Raw genomic sequence first — 5652 nt, forward strand, 5'->3', positions numbered from 1 at the left:
TTGGCTTGGTAAAATGAATAGTTGTGACTTTTAGCATTGGCTTGACAACTCTTCGTAGGAATAGGTTTTTGTTTTTAATTAATATTAAGAATGATATAAAAAGGCGTTTTTAGTAATTCAACTTTTTTAGTTTGGGGCTTCCACTTTGTAATATAAATATAGATATAGATAGATAGATTGGTAAAAATGAATAGTTGTTGACTTTTTAAGCATTGGCTTGACAACTCTTCGTAGGATAAAGTTTCTTTTTATAATTTAAGTTATTAAATAATGTAAAAAAGGCGTATTTAGTAGTAATTCAACTTTTTAGTTTGGGGCCCACTTTTAATATAACTAGTTTCTTAGGTAATCGCGCTTTCGCGTGTATTATTTAACGGGTACTCTAGTTTTTTAAAAATCACATTATGTGTTTGAGTTATCAAATAAAAATTTAGAAGAACGGGATGTTTATTTAAAATGATCGAATATCGATCTCATTTTGGCAAACTTAAATGAAGAAAATCTTGCTCCATCAAAGTTTTTAGAATGTCTTATTGTGATTTTTAAATATTGACATTTCTATTGCCTAATATTGAAACAATAAATCAGAAAGATACTTTATGTTATCAAAAAGATTGTCAACAAAAATAATTAAAAAAGTTAAAATAATTGAATCTTTTGGTATCTTAGAGATTTGAGAATGGAAAAGGTTGTCTGTAGCTACAACAAAAACTGATAAATGATGATCGCAAAGTTTAAGGATGTTGTTGAGTTAATATTTTTTCCAAAATAAACTTAATATAAAAAAAAATATATAAAGGAGGCTATCATTTGCTGAATGAATGTGAAAAAACAAAAAGATAAATATAAAAATTTAACTCACATTTAAAAATAATTTTATCTTACTAATATTTTTATCAACTTATGCTTTAAGTTGTATTTTTATCAATTTGACTTATATACTTTACTTAACTTTGCCTCTGTTTTTCTGATATCTCTCAACTACCATGCCTTTTTTTTATAATATTAGAATAAATTTATGTAGCCTAGAGAGTTTGTCACTAAAAAAATAATTTTACTTATATAAAAATTTGAAAAAAAAAAAACTTGAATGTTGATACTTTTAATTACTTAATTAGTTAATTAATTCCAGAACCTAACCATTGGTTCTCAACCTTAAAGCAAAAATTTGTTTTTTTTACTGATGTCAAGATACATATTAGCTCAACTTTAAATTTTAAATATAACTATAATCTGTCGACAATAATTAAAACTGTGTGAGAAACGCCTTTCCCAACCTTTCAAATCTTTAGATTAATATTAGTTTATTCTAAATAAATATTAATAATAATGCAAGATAACTCATATAGTCCTAATAATTGGATTCGTACATTGTTCTTAAGAGAAAGATTATCAAATAGAAAAATCATCTAATATTTTTATCTTATAATTTGTTTGTATTAATCGTAATTCAGCTCTAATGCTATATATGGAATCGTCCTTTACTATTTTTTAAAACCGCCAATTTGCTTGATCTGTGGAAACAATATTGTATATCAAAGTTTTTATGTCAACCAAAAATTAAATTCAGTTTGAAAATAGTTGGATTATATTTTCTTGCTAATAATTAATTCAAAGACTTAATTATTTAATTTTATTGTGATAGTAACTCATTAGATTTTTGTTCATGCCAGATTTTAAATGCTGAATTATAGCATGAAAAAATGACGATTATGTCACGTTACTAAAATAAAGAATAATCCATATAAGGTAATTTAAATTTAAATTAGTTTTAAAGTTAAAAAAATCAAATTAGCCCAAATGGTTTCCATGATGTTCCCCTATATTTTCTTACCACCATTGAACGTGCATATGTTGGGTGATTAAAGCGTTTAATTAATATAATTTTAGTTGATGTTAAAATCCTACATATTAAGAACTTAATATGGAATGATTACAGTTATATAAATAATTTAAATAAGGTAAATCTCAATTAATTTGAATTCCTAAATATTAGGACTTGATACATAACTTAATTAAGAAACCAAGTCCTAAATATTAGGAAATAATTTAAATTACTATTTTGTCCAATATAAAATTTATTTTAAAAGGGTAAAAAAGGGGAACACTATTTCGTTAAGGGCCTTCGTGCTTTTAATATAGTATAGATATAGATAGATAGATATAGATTTGAAATCCTAAATATTAGAAAAATAATTAAATGACTATTCCTAAATATAAAAATAATAATTAAATGACGATTTCGTCTAGTATGAAAGTTATTTTTAAAAGAGTAAGAAAGACGAACGACATTTCGCTAAGGGCTTTCGTACTTTTAATATAGTATAGATATAGATTAACATACTTTGAATTAACTTCCAATGTTCAATAGGTAAAGCCTTTAAATAAGATATACGCGCTTTACGCGTGTAATTTTGCGTTTATCAATAATGTATTTAGATACTCATGTAACTATAAATAATATCAATATGTTAATAGCAAAGAACTATTAAAATTGATGAAATACTACGGAATAACGTCATAATTTATTATTTTTATAAAAAACTTGTACAAATATTTGCAATAATTAATACGGGATATATCTGCAATGCACCTATAATGAGACTATATAAAGAAGACGCTAATACTTGAACCTTTTAGAAAGATAAAAATCAAACAAAAGAATAAATAGAAAAGATATATCTATATGGGATTTTTCCATGCGTTTAGGTCATCATGCAATGTAATATATATATTATACTAAATCACAAAAAAGTAGGAGAAAAAGTACGAAAAACAACTTTGATGAGTCCTTGAATGTGCATGAAAGGGAGGTTCTTTTCTAAATGAAAAACGATAGTCATTTTTGTAAAAAGAAAAGGATGGACTTATATTTTAGGACTTTGTAAAAGACAACTATCCAAATAAAGAAAGAATTTATATTTATATAAATAAATATTAAATTCAAAAATATTATGAGCTTTTACCTAGTTCAAATATAAAAAAAATATTTGAATGTAAATACTAAGTAGTTCTAGTTCCCGTCATTGCAACAAAAAATTTCAAATTCAGATTGATAGATATGGATTAAACACCAATATAAAAGGAGAAAATAGTGTTAGAAAATTATGAACCACAATTAAAGAACTGCTATCTAAATAAATCAACCTCTAAACATAAATTATAAATTCGTTATTTTTGATGAAATATTACTAACCTGTTGCGTCAAACCGTCAATCTGCAACTTATGCACATTTGCAACATTAATTCATAACTTATATGTTTGTCTTGCAGTTCATGTGATATTGCAATATAATAGGTTCCAAATTATGAAAACGACTGCTAAACCTAAAAGGAACGAAGAGAAGTCTCCAATTTTAGTAGGTTTTTGTATTATGAGGAAAAAAAGGTCTCCTAAACCTAAAAGAACAGGAAAAAAAATACTATTAGGGAAATTATTAAATATGTATTCTTAAATATTAGGGAAATTATTAAATTACTATTTTGTCTAGTGTGAAATTAAGTTTTGAAGGGTATAAAAGGCGAACGATATTTCGATAGGGCTTTCATGCTTTTAATATAGTATAGATATAGATAGATAGATTGGTAAAATGAATAGTTGTGACTTTTAGCATTGGCTTGACAACTCTTCGTAGGAATAAGTTTCTTTTTATAATTAAGTTATTAAAATGATGTAAAAAGGATATTTTAGTAAATTAACTTTTTAGTTTAGGGCTTCCCACTTTTAATATATATATATATATATATATATATATATATATTTGGACCTTATAGAGTAATCATATTGTGAAAAATTTCTATGCATATAATTTCTGTGCTTGTTGTATGTTTGTATTTTCTAAAACTTGTTCCAGAGGTATTTAAAGTGGCGGGTCGAGGATCTTTGTAATGACCCGATCGTTCGTTTTGAGAGTTATAGCCACATTTCCCCCATCTATGCTTATTTGTATATTGTTCAGCTGTGTTGAGTTGTATCGAGTTGGTAGGTTTGGGTTCGAAGTAGTTTTGGAGTGAAATGAACACTTAGTCTCTTAGTTAGAGCTAAGTTAGAAAAGTCAACCGGAAGTTGACTTATGAGTAAAAGAATTCGGATTTGGATTTTTATGATTCGATTAGCTTTGTCGGGTGATTTTAGACTTAGGAGTGTGTCCGGAATATAACTTGGAGGTCTGTGGTAGAACTAGGCTTGAATTGGCGAAAGTTGGAAGTTTAGAAGTTCTTAGGCTTGAATTCGAGGTTTATTTGGTGTTTTGGTGTTGTTTTGGGTGTTCCGGAGGTTCGACTAAGTTCGGGTAGTGATATATGACTAGTTGGAATTGTTGGTTGAGGTCCCGAGGGCCTCGGATGAGTTTTGAATAGGTTTGGATTGTGTTGCGCTCGTTTTTCTTATGTTTCAACGACGTTTCTTCAAGCATAAATGATATCATATTGAACAAATGAGCTCCGATTTTTTTTGTTTGAAGCATTAGATCCGTATCGTAATTACGGACCTATAGTAAAAGGAATCATCGAATTTGGACATCGTATGAGAATTTTAAGGTCAATTTACAAAGAATTAGGTTGCCAGATTTTTCAGATTAATTACGAAATTGCCACTGATGGCGTATTTAAAAATCTGCTCTATTTGCAAATATTAAAACCTACATATCTCCTTCGTTATAAGGTCAAATTGAGTGATTCAAAAGCCTAACTTGCCTAGAATTTCACAAGGAATCCATTGGAGGCATAAAGTACGAGTTTCGGGATCGTTTGGCACGAGAAACGAGGCAGAATAGCTGGTAGAAAAATATACAAAACCAGAGTTTGTTCATTCGGTCATATTTTGAGTTGGGGAGCTCGGATTTGGGCGATTTTGGAGGCGATTTTCACCATATAGATTGGGGTAAGTGTTCTCTACTCGATTTTGATTATAATTTATGAATCCATCTTCGTTTTTAGGATTTGATTGATGATTTCAAAGTGAAATTGAGGGAGTTAGGGTTTGAGTTTCTGAGAGTTTTAAGTGAGGATTTGAGGGACCAAACGGAGTCCAATTTTGACAAATTTTATATGGTTAGACTCGGGAGAGAACGAGGATCATTATTCTGCCATTTTTGACTGATTTCGAGACGTCGGCCCGGGGGCCGAGTTTTGGCCGATTTCGGATTTTTGGCATGTTTATGTAATTTTTATTGTATAATTCGATTCTTTAGACTATGTTGATAGTAGTATTCTGATTATGGTTAGATTCGAAGCTTGTGGAGACCGAGTCGAGGGACGAGGACATCCCGGAGTAGGATTTTACGCTGTTGAGGTAAGTAACAGTTTTAACTCTGGCTTTGAGGGTATAAACTCGGAGAAATTGATATCATATGATTGTTTGGTGGTGATACCCACGCTAGGTGACGGGCGTGTGGGTGTGCACTGCAAGGGATTGAGACTTGGTCCGTCCCGTGAGGTTGTGAGGCCTAATGGCTATTATCTGTGGTTATGTGTTTACTTGTTGTTGAACTTGTTTGCCTTCATGTTAGAGATCATGTTTAGGCTTTATTCATGCTCACATTAATTATACTCAGTCATAGAAATTATTGTACATGTTTACCTTCGTCTCTATTATTTGCTAATATGCTGTGATACTTGATGTGGGTTGTGTCCCATTATTTGTTGATGATG

Source organism: Nicotiana attenuata, unplaced genomic scaffold (assembly GCF_001879085.1).
Source record: "Nicotiana attenuata strain UT unplaced genomic scaffold, NIATTr2, whole genome shotgun sequence".
Lineage (NCBI taxonomy): Eukaryota > Viridiplantae > Streptophyta > Magnoliopsida > Solanales > Solanaceae > Nicotiana > Nicotiana attenuata.